This window comes from Petaurus breviceps, unplaced genomic scaffold, assembly GCF_028583685.1.
Source record: "Petaurus breviceps papuanus isolate PSGF00001 unplaced genomic scaffold, PetGlider_PUasm1.0 351517, whole genome shotgun sequence".
NCBI lineage: Eukaryota > Metazoa > Chordata > Mammalia > Diprotodontia > Petauridae > Petaurus > Petaurus breviceps.
The window spans coordinates 21,125-36,256 of record NW_027186277.1 but is presented as its reverse complement, the minus strand read 5'-3'; the positions used below and the strand labels follow the sequence as shown (position 1 = coordinate 36,256).

The 15,132-nt window shown below is 40.9% G+C and overlaps 1 long non-coding RNA gene across 1 annotated transcript in view; it reads right to left on the bottom strand.

Annotated features, from left to right (window-relative positions):
• Positions 1-6: 6 nt before the first annotated feature.
• LOC138168127 (uncharacterized) overlaps positions 7-15,132 on the bottom strand; it is a 34,156-nt gene continuing 19,030 nt past the window's right edge. The window contains exons 2-3 of the long non-coding RNA XR_011170036.1: positions 1,291-1,549; positions 7-764 (exon numbers count right to left, since the gene is read on the bottom strand). This is a non-coding gene — a long non-coding RNA (uncharacterized lncRNA). The remainder of the gene's footprint in view (positions 765-1,290; positions 1,550-15,132) is intronic.

The window sequence follows — 15,132 nt, the reverse complement described above, 5'->3', positions numbered from 1 at the left end:
TTGCTGCCACCCCCACCTGAGACACCTTCCCTCCTCCACTGCCATTTTGACTCAAGCCTCCCAGTCCACACCTCAGCATCCCTCCTTGTGCTGTAAATTTCAGTGCTGATAGTTATTAGTTTTCCTGGGTGGGTCTCTGGAATGGCTTTTCCACCCCCTAAGCCATCACTTTTGGTCTCTTTTATGCCATTTGCATAACTTTGGCGGAAGGTAGTTTACTGCCATGGTAAAGAGGTTTTTAAAACCAATAAAGTCAGCAGCCTTGAAAAGAAAAATTGAATGAGTTCTAGAGGGAAAAACTGAAAGGTAAAAGCAACATAAAACAGAAGGTAGAAAACCTAATCCAAATAGCATACTCCCTGAAAATCGGAACAGATCAAATAAGAAACAATACTCTGGAAACAAGACATCTTCTAACAAAATAAAAAAGATTGAAAAAATAGAAGAAAATATAAGACATATGGGGCAGGGAGATATAACTGAGTAAATTGAGTCACTTAAAGTAACAAGACATTATGTCCTGATGCATTAACCAGGAGAGAAGACTTCCCGATCAATTTAGATCTTCCGGAAAGCCACTGGATGAATTGTAATTATATTACATAGGAAGTGTATTTTGACTAGCTGACGTCACATTCTGTGACTTTTCAATAAAATGGAAGGATCCCACTCTTGCCTTGGCTAGAGGAGGACCTTGTGAGCTTTGAAGAGTTCAAATGATTTTGGACTTCCCATCAGTGTACTGGAACAGGTGGTAGCAGTAGCTGCAACAAGAGACAAGGACAGTTGGGTCACAATTAGGAAAGGAAATCCAAGGCTCTATCTACAAGGAATCCAACAGAAAAGCCTTACCATACTTAAAAGGGATATCTTGTGGACTCCAGCAAAAGGATTTCCAGAAACTGATAGGTTCCCCCATTTGCAAATATGCTCTAAGCTTGAGACTACTTTCCTATATAGTCTGAGGTCTCAAGCCTTCTCTGACTCAAGGTAAGTCTCACCTCTTCTCACCCTGTAAGTCAGGTTTCTCCCCTCAAGCACCCAAGGCAATTATTGCAGGGGGCCTTGGATTGAGCCTTGGGTTGAAGTATGCTTGGGCACACTTCCCCCTTTTGACAAAGGGATGCCTTGCTTTGGGGAACACTTGCCGGTCAATTTTCTCCCTCTTCCAGGATGCCGACAGAGGCGAGTAGACAGCAGGGATTCTATAAGCTAACAGGCAAAAAACACGGGTCAGTTTCCCCCTACACCTAGGGATCTGCCCCTAGGTGATCTTAAAGTGAGTCTTACCTGGCTTCCATTAGTATCTGGAGGGACGAGCTAATGTTTCATTTGTGCTGGGGATCGTTGGCAATCCACTGTGAGCTTTTGGAACCTTCCTGTCATTTTCTGTCTCTGTCCTGTTTTTGTGTCTCTGTGTGAATGAGTGTGAGCGTGAGTAATCTGACACCCTATAAGATTTATAAGGCAATTGGACTTTCCTTGGAATACTGTTATCTCTCTCTTCCCCTCTCCTTTCTTCCCCCTGCGGCTGAATACAGGCGGCTGGCTGGAGGAGAGAAAGAGAGAGAGAAATGTTTTATTGTTTAGGTTATAGGATGGTAATGGTAAGTCAAAGAGTACATGAAAAGTATCAGGTAAAAATCAGAAAGAAATAAGGCTATTTTCCTATTTACAGGAAAAGTGTGAACAGAGGTTTTGAGAGTAAAGGTTTGGGAACTCTGGGAAAGTTTTGGGGAAAAAAACCCAAAACTCTCTCTCTCCATTCCAACTCTGGCCAAGTTTTTAATGTGGAGAAACCAATAGAAAATAAAAGGGGGGGGGGGGGGGGGGGGGGGGAAGAGGGAATCTTTCCCCCTCAGATCAAAGAGGAAGGCTGACTAGCATTTAACCATTTCTTGCCCCACCTAAAAGAGAAAAGTTTTGTGTATCGGGATGCAACGAAAGGTAATTGAATTCATTCTGGTCATTTTTGAAAAATCAAAAGTGTCACTCCTAATTTGTTGCTAAAGATAAGTCAGAATTTATTATACTATTTGGCACTAAGGCAAATGGGGAAATACATAGATCTGGAGAAAGAGACACCTCATAGGTGAAGCTTTCAGCTCTCCAGTACAGAGGTTGAGGGGACAAAGTGCCACTGGATCTTTTTCCAAAGTCCCACTCACTTGGACTGGCAGGCTCAAAGTGCTCACTTTCAAAGAAGTTTTTTTCACTTCACACAGAAGTGAAGTTTACTGGAGTAAAAGTTAGAACAAAAACATTTTAGCAGATTCTGTTAACATCTCTTGTCCCAGATCAGATTAAGGAGAGTGATGAAGAACAATAGAGAATTTGAGTTACCCTCCCCTACCTGCGAAAAGGGGGGAGGCATGGCAGCTATATCGAGGGCCCCATTGGCAACAGCCACGGGCCCCTGGGCACCCTGAAGCCCACACCTCGACGCAAGCAGATGAACCTCTCCTTTCAAAGCCCTAAGTCCACAACCAGGTTCTGCAACTGTGGGGAGAGGAGAAAAGCCTCTGTACTTGCTAAGTCCAACTTTCTATCAATACTTTTTTTAATGTGATGATCTGGAAACGCAATTAACTTCACTGTGTTATTATGGTATTTTTAAATTGCAGCAAAATTCTCTTATGTTGTAAAAACTGAGTGATCATTGTGAGCCAGAAATGGTTTTAGATAAAGCGATTTTTGATCTGAATTTTGTTGAAACTAAAACATGGAGGGAAAAAATGTGTAAAACCAGTTATGTTACTTCATCAGTTCTGCTAACCCTGCCTTATAATGTTTATATCTGCCATTTAGAAAACCAGGTATTTACATCTTTACCTGTAGTTAAAGAGGAGGTTACAGCTAAAACAATTTGGCTATCATTTATGAAATCCTTAAGATTGTTAAGTTATTTGGGGTTACCGTTTTAATACTACAACCTAAAATTGTTCATTGATTATTGTATGTGGAAAGGAGGAGACTGGGTGAAAACTTTATTTGGATTGGTTCTGCCCATCCAGAGCAGTCCTCCCATATGTATGGGAGTTGGCAGGTAGGGACACCAGCATCAGGCCCTCCCTCCCTCCCTAGGTTCCGTATCAATTCTCCTTATTTGGTAAAATTGCCAAAGCCCCTGGAAACCATCTGTATAGGCAAGGTCATCAGCCACAGGAAAGGAACTTGTTTTAGTCGTGCAGTTGCTAAATGATGAACTACTTATATTGCTGAGATGTTCCAATTTCATGAACAGTAGGTAGAAGGGATTTCTACCAAGTAGCTTTTACACCAGGACAAGTTTACATTTGAGAAGGAAAGTTGTTAAATGAAATCCCTTACATACTGTGTTTCCCCGCCAATAAGACACTGTCTTATTATGGTTTTTTTTTTTTTTTGGAAAGAAAAACACCAGAGGGCTTATTTTCAGGGGAGGGCTTATGTTGTCCTGCCTCAGCTCTCCTCCGTGGCACTGCTCTCAAGGGTGCCAGCAAGCAAATCACTGGGGAAGAACAGGATGACGCGCTCACTGCTGCAGCTCTGATTGGATGCAGCTCGGAGCGCGGCGTGCGTTTCACGGGGGGGGGGGGGGGACGGGGGATATAGGGGGTACCATAAATTAGCATGTAGCGCAGGGGATCACCTTCACTACAGTAGCAATCTCAATAGGGCTTATTTTAGGGGGATGGCTTATTTTAGAGGAATTTTACACAGTAAGGGGAGGGCTTATTTTCGGGATAGGTCTTATTATCGGGGAAACACGGTATGTGAGACTTGGTAAATCTTTATTGCTTATTGCAGCTCCATGAGAATAAAAAATAACTGAAACTAGCTCTAAGCTGTGATTAGTGAAACTTGTTGTTTAAGGTAAAAGACACTTGGGACCATAACTAATTTTGCTTTGAGTTTGAATTTGGGTATAGTTGTCTGCATTAAATCAGTATCTGAGAGAAATGCCACCAGCTACTCAGAGGGAATGTCATCCTGTACTGTTAACAGGTGCAAGTCTACGTTTGGGAAAAAGCCTAGGGGACAATCTTAGCCTCAATCTAGGATGAGAACCTCCTGGCTCAGTTTCTCCATGGTGTTCCTTTGAAAAGGAATGTTTTCCACCTGACTATTCCTGAGTCTAGCTATGGGGTGGTACAGATACTGCATGGTTGGAGGACCGTGACTCTATGTGAATTTAAACGGAGCCAAGGATGTTTTATCCTGTCATATGTGGTATATGTCACATGTCCCTGCTTTTTTCCTTCTATACCAGATTTCTATGATCAGAGCAAGTAGCCAGTAAAAGATGTGAGCTCTTTTGTTTTAGCCTACTGGGAAATCTAATATTATTTTTCATCTAGAATTAGAACATGTGCAGAAATTTATGCAAACTGCTTTAAGACTCACCTTAAAATGTTCCCAATGTTTAAAGGGATTGCAAAAGCAGTAGCCTTTAAAAGTAATGACTGTGAGCAGTCTCTTAACTGTTACCAATGTGAGATTCCATTACAATATCTTTTATACCTATTTTGACTAAGAAACTTTGTGATTGTGCAGTCGATAGAGAGCACCAGCACTGGAGTCAGGAGGACCTGAGTTCAAATCCGGCCTCAGACACTTAACACTTACTAGCCATGTGACCTTGGACAAATCAATTAACCCCAATTGCCCTGCCTTCTCCCTTCCAAAAAGCAAAAAACAAACAAGAAACTTTGTGATATCTAGGAATTCTGCAATTAACTAGAAACTTCGTTTGTTAATAATACTTTGGGAATTTATGTTACTTAAGGATATTTTACCCCAACTCAGTTTTAATGAATCTCCATTTTAAAAGTTTGTTTTTTGCTTTAAGGTGAAAAAGAGAGCTATCATTTTGAAGAAGTTTTCAACTAATTTTCTTCATGCAAGTTTAGTGATCATTTATAAAACTTAAAACTATTTTAAAAGAAGGGGAAATACTTTTAGAAGAATTTCTTCTTTTAATCTCTAGTGTGAATTTTAGAGGGTCTACTAAAACTTTCATTGGCAAGATAATTAATGCGAAGTTAATGTAATGAGCTGTAAAGTGGAACAGATCTTGCTGTTTTGATCTGAATTTGTAGTCATTCCATGGCCTAAGCAAGAGTTAAAGTAGTGTCTGAACTTATTATATGTAAAAGATTCAATTTCTGAAGTATCTCTTTCTTCCAGAGTGAATACAATCAGAGAAGTATGAATAAGCTTTGTGAAACAAGGATGTATATCTACTATTCAGTTGTGAGGTTTGAGTCAGGAATTTCTGTTGTTTAAGGCAGTTCAGCTGTGTTAGTGAACAGTAGTAACTTATGAGGTATCTTGTCTATGTAGAAATATAAAGGAAAGTGAAATAGTCTGAGTAATGGGTTCAAAAGATTTGGAAAGATAAATGAAGGTTCAGATGAAAATATGGAAGGCAGATAAGAAGGTTTGGGGACAAATGGGGGTCATCCAAATCGATCCTGTCCCTAGATAGTTGCTTGGGATACATTTCTGCAAATTTCAGATGGTTTAAGTATGCTGAGTGTGAAGAATGTTGGCAGTATTGTAAGAAAGGAAAATTATGTAACTTGGTTTGAAAGTTGACAGCTCAATCAAATTTCAGATGGCCCTGCTGGAAAAGGATACTAGTCTATACTCACCCTACTTCTGGCCATTTTCCTCCTACTCCTTTTGGGCCCTTGTTTGTTTAATCTCTTTGCCAGATCTGTCTCTTCTAGGCTCAGTGCCCTTCAACTGCAGATGACATCTCAGGCTGAGTACCAACCACTGTCCGAGATCACAACCCATCACCCCCTGGACCTGACATCAGCCAAGTTCTGGACACTGGCTACGGACCCAGCCCCTTGAATGAGGGGACCTGTAAGGCAAGGACAGCTCTATGTCTTCCCTCAGCATGAAGCAGTTTGGGAAGCTGAGACCTTTGTCCCTTATCCCAAATGATTTGGGGTCCCATCTGTTTAAGGGGGGGGGGGAGAATGATGGGGTGCTTGGGTGCCTGTACTTGAACCCCAGTTTGTAAAATCACATTTCTCCCTAGCCTCAAAACATTGTCTCAGGCAGATTCTCTCTAGCTCAAGGCCAGCATACTCTAGCAAAATACGTATCTCTCTTCCTCATACAGTGGCCAGCTGCACCAATAGAATTTAGTAGTTTGACCCAATTCTGTACTGGCTGAAGCAGCTGTGTACTGGGTCATACCTATGGTATGTATCCTAGATTCAGTCACATGTATACTCCCTAGCTCATTATGTACATCCTGAATCCCTCGTTAGCTTGGGATATACATAGCTAGCTGACTTAGTGACGTTTCAAGCCTAAAGCCACACCTCGGGCTATTTCCCGGTGAATTCTGGGCCATACGCCAGCGCAGTAGATATTAAAAATGCATATTCCTTTAAGAACTGAACACTCCCTAATCCCACCGTGACTCACCTAGTCCACATACTTGGCACAGATTTTGCTTCAGAATATCCTATAAAACCTTGAACTGTACCCCTCTAAGGTTGCAGGTTCCCTAAGAGCTCTTACCTGCTGTATAGTGTAACAACAAATCTTTGCCACCTTGACTTAGAGAATGGTTGAGTCCATGAATTCATTCCAGACTGCTTTTCAGGGTCTCTGGTTATTGGGGTTCCTGGACTCCCTGACCCCTTGACCCCATGTCATTTCTTCCCCCATTTGCAAATATGCTCTAAGCTTGAGGCTACTTTCCCCTGGAGTGAATATATACTAGTATGATAGGGTATTATAGACTTTGGGTGGAGATATTTTGTACCAGCTATACCACTGTAAGTAAATATCCATTTTTAAAAAGCTTTATTTACTCTAAGTGATAATAAGCCAATAATTTTGAAGGGAAGTATATGGGTGGAGGTTTTCACCTAAAAATAGGTCAGGAAGAATCCAAACCATCAGAAAAATCCAACTTAAAAGGAAAAAGCCTAGATACATCACTTTATAATTGAAAACTATCCCACTTTATTACAACCAGGGAACAAAGTAAAAGTAGAGTCTACCCGTAACATCCTGAAACAAAGAAGAGGAAAAAAGAAACCAAAATTGTCAGATATGTCACACACAAAAAGCTAGGACAGCTAGAAAGAAAAAGTTTAAGTACTATGGAACCTCAAGATCATACAACATCTGTCAGTGACAGCTAAAGAGAAGAGTAAATCTTGGAATATGATACTCTAAAAGACAAAAGAAAAAGGCTTACAACCAAAAATTAATAAGTTTACAAGAATGACAGCCGTTCACCATTTGACAGTTCTCAGAAAATGAATAGACAGTTCTCAGAAAAAGAAATCCAACCTATCAACAGCTATAAGGGGGGAAAAATGCTCTAAATCACTAATAAATAAGGCAAAACCAAACGAAAGCAACTCTGAGGTACCACCTCACACCTATCAGATTGGGTTAGATGACAATAAAGGAAAATAATAAATGCTGGAAGGCACTATGCTCTAAAAGATATTAAACTGTGCATACTCTTTGACCAAGTACTACTACTATTAGGAGTGCACCCCAAAGAATCAAAAAAGAGGAAATGGACCTGTGTGTACAAAAATATTTATGGTATTTCTTCTTATGGTGACAAAGACTTGTCAATGGAGGAGATATCCATCAATTGGGGAATGGCTTAACAAGCTATGGTTTGTGAATGTGATAGAATACTATAGTACTATAAGAAATGATAAAGTGAATGGTTCAGAAAAACCTAAGAAGATTTATATGAATGATGCAAAGAGAATTGAGCAGTACCAGAACAATTTATACAATAACAGTAATACTGTAAAGAAAATTAACCTTTGAAAACGTAGCAACTGTGATCAATACAATGAACAACCACAATTACAAAGTACTCATGATGAAACATTTTAGCCATCTCCAGACAGAAACATGATATGCAGGCCAAAGCATATTTTCTCCTCTTCCTTTTTCTTTCTTTTTTTGGACGTAGTTTAATGTGGGAATGTGTCTGGTATGACTGTGTGCGTGAGTGTGTGTGTGTGTGTGTGTGCACGCATGTAATGGGTTTTATTTTTCTTGCCTTCTCAAACAGGGCAGGGCAGGGAGGAGAGAGAAAATTAGAAACTAAAAATAAAACTGAATTAAAAGAAAAAAAAAGAAATTCAAGGAGAAACTGCAGTAATCACTTCACCTGCCCCAGAACTGCACAAAAACTTGTCCAGAAGGCAAAAAGCAAGAGGAAATGGGGCCTGGCCTATCAATGCCAGCACTGAGTGAGTCTCTCAGAATTGCCAGAGACTGCCAGGGACACAAGTAGCTTATGACTCTGTGCCATAGCCAGCAAGATTGGAGAGCACCCTGGAAAAAGCCCCACGGTGGTCACCTTAGAACCCATGGGGAGCAGCAGAGGGTATATACTAGCATTGTGCATATAAGCACGACGCCATAGTGCCCAAACGGGGACAGCACAGAATCAGGGTTCTGAATCACTAACACTGTTCTGAGATTCCAGAGGGGAGACCCTAAGGATTCACTGCTGTGAAACTCAGAAATCCAGGGTAGCCAAACCACAAGAGGTAGAAAATCCATGAGGTCCAAGTCAAGATTAAGCAAGACAGGATTTCAAAGGACTAATGAAGAAACATGCTACCCACCTCCTGATTAGGGAAGTGAAGGATGGAACACATAATGAAACAAATACGTTGATGATAGGGGTAAGGGAAATTTGTTTTGACTGACTATACATATTTGTAATGGATTTTGTTGCTCCTGGGTTCTCAACTGTGGGGTGTCAGGTTTAGTTGGGAAGATGAGAAAAAGTATCTTGACTGATTAAAACAAAATAAATATTTTTTAAAACCCTAAGCAGGACAAACCACCTCATGCAAAAGTATTAAAAGAGGTGGCACAAATCCCTAATTCAAGAATTAGAGAAAAGTGTAAATGAAAGAAACTAGTCACCACCATAAAAAATTTTTGCAAAACTAACTTCAAAACTGCAAGCAGAACCAAGAGTGGGTTTTCCACAAGAACCTATGAATGATATAAAAGAAATTAAGAGATCTTTCAAAAGAAATAAAGGTTCTTGAAGAAAACAATTAGAAGAAAAAGTAGCTTAGAAGACAATGTATAAACCTTACCCAAGAAATAGAGAACTAGAATAGACTAAACATAAATTAATTACTCCATGAAGCTGCAGAAAATATTAGAACCAAACTCAAAAGACTGAAGAAAAATAAAAGACAATGTAGGATACACGATGTAAAAAGCAAATGACCGAAAAAAGAGGTCAAGAAGAGATAATTTCAAAATTAGACTCTTTAAACTATGATTTAAAAAAAAAACAAATAGAAACTCTATTTAAAGAAAACATAAATAAAAACTCCCCAAATCTAGTAGAAATAGAGAGCCAGGAAAAATACAGAGATTCCATCGATCACTTTTTGAATGAGACATTTTACATTTTCTTCTTTTTTTTCATGGTTTAGCTTTTGTTTGCCTGATTCTTGAGGCCTCATAGAGTCGTTAGCTTATACCTGCCCAACTCTAATTTTTGTCTTTTTTTTTTTTTTTGGAGGGGAGAAGTCAGGGCAATTGGGGTTAAGTGATTTGCCCACACGGCCAGTAAGTGTTAAGTGTCTGAGGCCAAATTTGAACTCAGGTCCTCCTGACTCCAGGGCCGGTCCTCTATTCACTGAGCCACCTAGCTGCCCCTCCTCCCATTTCTAATTTTTAAGGGATTGTTTTCTTCAGTTAGCTTTTATACCTTCTTATCCATTTGGACAATTTTGCTTTTTTAAGGAGTTGTTCTCTTCAGTGAACTGCTTTCCATGATGTCAACTGTATTTTTAAAATAATTGGTCCATTTTTCTTCTACCACTCTAATTTGGCTTGTAAATTCCCTCTTGAGCTCTTTCAAGAATGTTCTTTGGGGGCAGCCAGGTAGCACAGCAAGTAAGAGCACCGGCCCCAGAGTCGGGATGACCTGGGATCGAATCCGGTCTCAGATACTTAGCACCACACCCAGAAATAACTGGCTGTGCAACCTTGAGCAAGTTGCTTAACCCCAACTGCTTAAAAAAAAAAAATGCTTTTTGGGCTTGAGACGAGTTCATATTCCCTTTTGAGGTTTCAGATGTGGGTATAGTGTCAATGCTGTCCTCTTCTTGAATTTGCATTTTGAGCTTCCATCTCTCCACAGGAAGATCCTATGGTCTTTGCTTTTCTAATTTGCTTCTTGTTCACTGTGATTGCCCTTTTCCTGGCTGTTAAAGTGGATCTCTACTTCTGGGGCACAGGGGACTCTGTCCCACACTTCTTGTGCTGGGAGCTAGGGGCCTGGTTACTGGCTTTGGGTTCTGTGGTCTCTGGTTCTGTCAGCTAGAAGGCATATAATGCTGCAGCATACCTGGTGCTGAACTGGAGCCGCCTGGTGGGTGCTGAGGCCGAGGCCAGGTGAGGTCTTTCTGTGTTTCCCCAGGGTTACAGTGAAGCTCACAGTGTGATGTGTAGGTCTGACCACTGCAGGTCTCTTCTTGCCCGAGGGCTGTGCTAGAGCGCAGGTAGGCTCAGCCACTGGTGGACGCTTGCTTCCCCTGGCTGTGCTGCAACACCTGGGGTCCTGGTGTTGGCGTTTGCCAGCTCCACATTCCCCCCCCCCCCCCCCGGGGCTCAGGATCTCCAGCTGGTCTGCTGAAGTGGGGTTTCCTGGAACACCTCCCGTCCTGCACTGGTTCCCTTCAGTAATAGCAAGAGGGACCCTTCTTGTCGATCTCCCTAGCCTCCCAAGCTAAAAGACTGCTGTAACCTTTCTGCTGGTCCCACTATTCCAAGATTATTTTTCTTGGGCAATATTCTAAGAGTTTTTCAACAAGGGGGTGAATGAGAGCACTTACAGTTTACTCTGCCAGCTTGGCTCCAGGAAGTTCAAGTAGGTGACTTTCAAACATTTAGTCTGTGGATAGCCCCAGGAGTAGCTGCTGCCACTGCCGCAGACCCTGTGTTTCTCTCTCACCCAGCTCCGACAGACCCCTGTCCAGTGCTGAGAGGTTTGGGAATTGCTACTGCCACAGGTGATTCAGTCCACCAGGCCCACTCCGGCTCTCCTATGGTCAGGTCTGTGTTGGTGCGCGTGCTCTGTGCTACCCAGGCCACTCTGTCTCCTAGTGGATTCTGCTACTCTAAAATTTGTTCAGATTCATTTTTTAGAGATGTCTAGAGGACTCTGTGGGAGAGCTCAGGTGAGTCCCTGTTTTCACTCCACCATCTTGGTTCCACTGCCCCCCCCCCCCAATCAATCACTTTTATAAAAGGAAAAGCCCTAGGAATAGAGAATCAAAATTCTGAGTTCCTAAAACAAAGAAAAAATTACCGATAGCCAGAAATGAGCAGTTCAGGTACTAAGGAACCACAGCCAGGATTCACAGAAAACAGCAGTTTCTACTAAAAACCAAAAAGACTTTTGATACCTATGATGCACGTGCTATTCCAAAAGGGAAAAGATATACACATACAGCCCATGAATCCTGCAAAGCTGAGTATAATCCAATAAAGGGCAGGGGAGTTGGAGGGGGGGAGGGATGGACCTTTAATCGAATACAGAGATTTTATGCTTTTCTGATGAAAAGCCCAAGAGTTAAATAGGAACTATGAAATATCAAGACTCCAGAAAAACCCAGAAAGGTAAATGTATTTGAGTAATTAGGAAGAGTTTTATGATGATTTAGTATGAATGTTCCATTAAAAGGGGAGAAGAAACAAATACGCCCTCAGAACCTTTATATCTTCAATGAGTACTAAGGAAGTTAAATAAGAGAAACGACTTTAGAGGAAAAATTGGAAGAATACAAGAATAAAAACCAAGAACTGATGTCTTTCTTCAAGAGTAAGAAAGCTGGAGGACTGGAACAGAAGCAAAATGCTTCAATTAAAGATCTCCGGTGTGGATGACATATCTCCTACACTACCACTTTCTTTCTAGTAAAGAAGGGAGTAGAGAACAAAGAGGATATAATGGAGGGAAATACACAATTAGCGATCATAATCATGACTATGAGTGGGATGAACTCAATCACAAATCTGAAGAAAGTAGAAAATAGAATCTGAGTCAAGATATTGTTTACAAGGAATAGCCTTTAAAGAAAAAGATTAACAGAAAGTTAAAATAAGGGGCCAGAGCTTAATTTATTATGCTTCAGATGCTACACTGCCACACAAGGGTAGCAATCATGATCTCTGGATAAAGCAATAGTAAAAACAGACAGCAAAAGAAATAAGGAGTAAAGTTAAATTATGCTTAAAGGCACCACAGACAATGAATACCAATACTTAATATGTGTACGCCAAATGACACAGCACCTAAATATATAAAGGAAAACTTGATCAAATTACAAGAAAACATTATAATAGTATATAATTATGAATATAATGTTAGATTTGGGGGACTCAGTGTATCCCTCCTCTCAGAAAAAGATAAAAAAGCAAAAAAGTTAAGGACCTGAACAGCTAAGTTCTTCCTGACAACTCCTCCACAAAGTTCTAAACACACCAGGCACAGTTCTGATGGGGGGAATCTAAGGGAAGTAAAGCACCGTGAGTGATTTTCCCATCCAGAAAGCACTTAAATACTGTAGAGCCAGAGTCAGAATCACACATGATTTAGCAGCCACTGCTATAAAAGAATAGAGAGCTGGGAACATAATACTACAAAAGCAAAGAATATAGGCTTATAACCAAGAATAACTTACTCTGCAAAACTGAGTATAATCCTACCTGGGGTGGGGAGGATGGTCTTTAACAGAATGAAGGATAACAAAAGCACTTCCAATTATTCTTGGCAGCTTCATAAAAACAAAGGAGGTCAAGAGAAACACAAAAAGGTAAACATGAGCATCAGAAACTTAAAACGATATCATGTTTACATTCTAATATAGGGAGGGTGAACCATGTGCCTCCTCAGAACCCTACCCTATCAGGAGTCATAAAGGAAGTCTTATTAAACAGAAGGCCTGGGAGTGTTGTAATGTTTTGATGATCTTAAAAGCACAGAAAGAGGGTGGCTAGGTGGCACAGTGAATAGAGCACTGGCCCTGGAGTCAGGAGGTCACACAGCTAGTTTGCGTGTGTGTGTGTGTGTGTGTGTGTGTGTGTGTGTGTGTGTGTGTGTGTGTGTGTGTGTGTGTGTGTAGTGTCTGAGGCCAGATTTGAACTCAGGACCTCCTGACTCCAGGGCCGGCGCTCTATTCACTGCGCCACCTATCTGCCCTAGGCATATAACTTTTAACAAAAATGACCATATTTACAGAGCATCAAAATCAAAATGTTACTGAGTTCAAATCTGGCCTCAGACACTTAACACTTACTAGAGATGTGACCTTGGGCAAGTCACTTAACCCCAACTACCCTGATCTCCCCTTTCCAAAAACAAAAAAGAATGGAAAGAGAAGGGTTCAAGAAGAATACATTACAGGGGCAGAAGGGGAGTAGAAGAAAAACAGAAGGATGGGGAAAATTATCTTACATAATCATGGTCAACAACAAACAGAAGTCTATAGAGACTAAAAAGAGGAAGGGATAGAGGAATCTACTGACAAGTGAACCACACTCATCTTAACTGGTAAAAGGAGGTACACAATTGGACACAGAAATACATTTCAACAGGGAAATAGGAGAAAAACATGAGAAGGAAAAGAGAGGAATAAGAGAAAAGGTAGAATAAGTCCTAAACAAAACAAACTCTTAAGGATAAAATAAATTTATAGAAGCTCTGTAATAGAAAAGAACTGGAAATTGAAAAAGAAATTGAAGAACTGAAGAAACTGAAAAAAGAAAAGAATGTGGTGGGGAGAGGGGGGCAAAGGAAGGCTGTCCATTAATTGGGGAATGGCTGAACAAGATAAAATATGTGATGGAATATTATTTTGCTTTTAGAAATTACAAAAGCAATATAGTCAAAAAAAACCTGGGAAGAACTGTAAGAACTAATGCAAAACCAAGAGAATGGTTTTGTATAGCGACAACAATATTGCAAAGACAAACGACTTGGAAATATATAGCAACTCTGATCAACACAATGACCAACCACAATTCCAAGGGACTCATGATGAAATATACTACCTACTTCCTGATAAATAGGTAAAAGACTCAGAATAAAACTTAAGACACCTTTCTTGAGATATTTAAACACTGTGGAAACAGGGATTTTTCTCTCCATCTCAACTGAAATGGGGGGTAGAAGAGAGAGAAGGTAAATTGCTGACAAAAACATAATTTACTTTTAAAAGTTATTATTACTAAATTAAAACAGAAAGGAGCATGTATATCACACAGCTAAGCATATAACTTTTTTGGGGGGGGCTTTTTGGAGGGCAATTGGGATTAAGTGACATGCCCAAGGTCACACGGCTAGTTTGTGTGTGTGTGTGTGTGTGTGTGTGTGTGTGTGTGCGCGCGCGTGCATGCACGTGTGTGTGTTTTAAGTGTCTGAGGCCGGATTTGAACTCAGGACCTCCTGACTCAGGGCCAGTGCTCTATTCACTGCACCACCTATCTGCCCTAAGCATATAACTTTTAACAAAAATGACCATATTTACAGAGCATCAAAACCAAATGTTAATTTCTTTATAAGGAGAGGATTCTGGGAAGATAGAAAAGTAGGTCACTAAATTCCAAGCTCTCCAGATTTCCTCCACAAATAAGACAAAATAGTACCTCAGAGAAAACGTGGAGCAGTAAAAATAAATAAGAGTTGGGGAAGAACAGTGGTCCTTCCAGGACAACCTGAGAAGATCTGAGGTTTGGTCCCTATGAAGTCTAAACACCTCCAGGCTAGTTCCAATAAAACAGCAAGCATCGAGCCCTGGGCCTAGCTGGCTTGGGAAGTAGCCTGGGCAATTTTCACCTCCCAGACAGTGGGGAGTCGAGCATCTCAGCAGACTGATAAGGGATACCAGTCCCCGGGGTACTGCTGACATGCAGCCCTGGGTGAGAAGAAGCCAACATATGCCCACTGAGTGCAGAAGCAGGTGGATGGAAACACTGCTGGCAGTGTGATACTTACAGGAAGGCAGAGTTCTTGGTTTCTGTTCCAGGCCAGAGGGGAGAACTGAAGGAGGACCTTAGGCCAGAGGGACCATCCCCCATACCCTAGGACTAGAGATGATTACA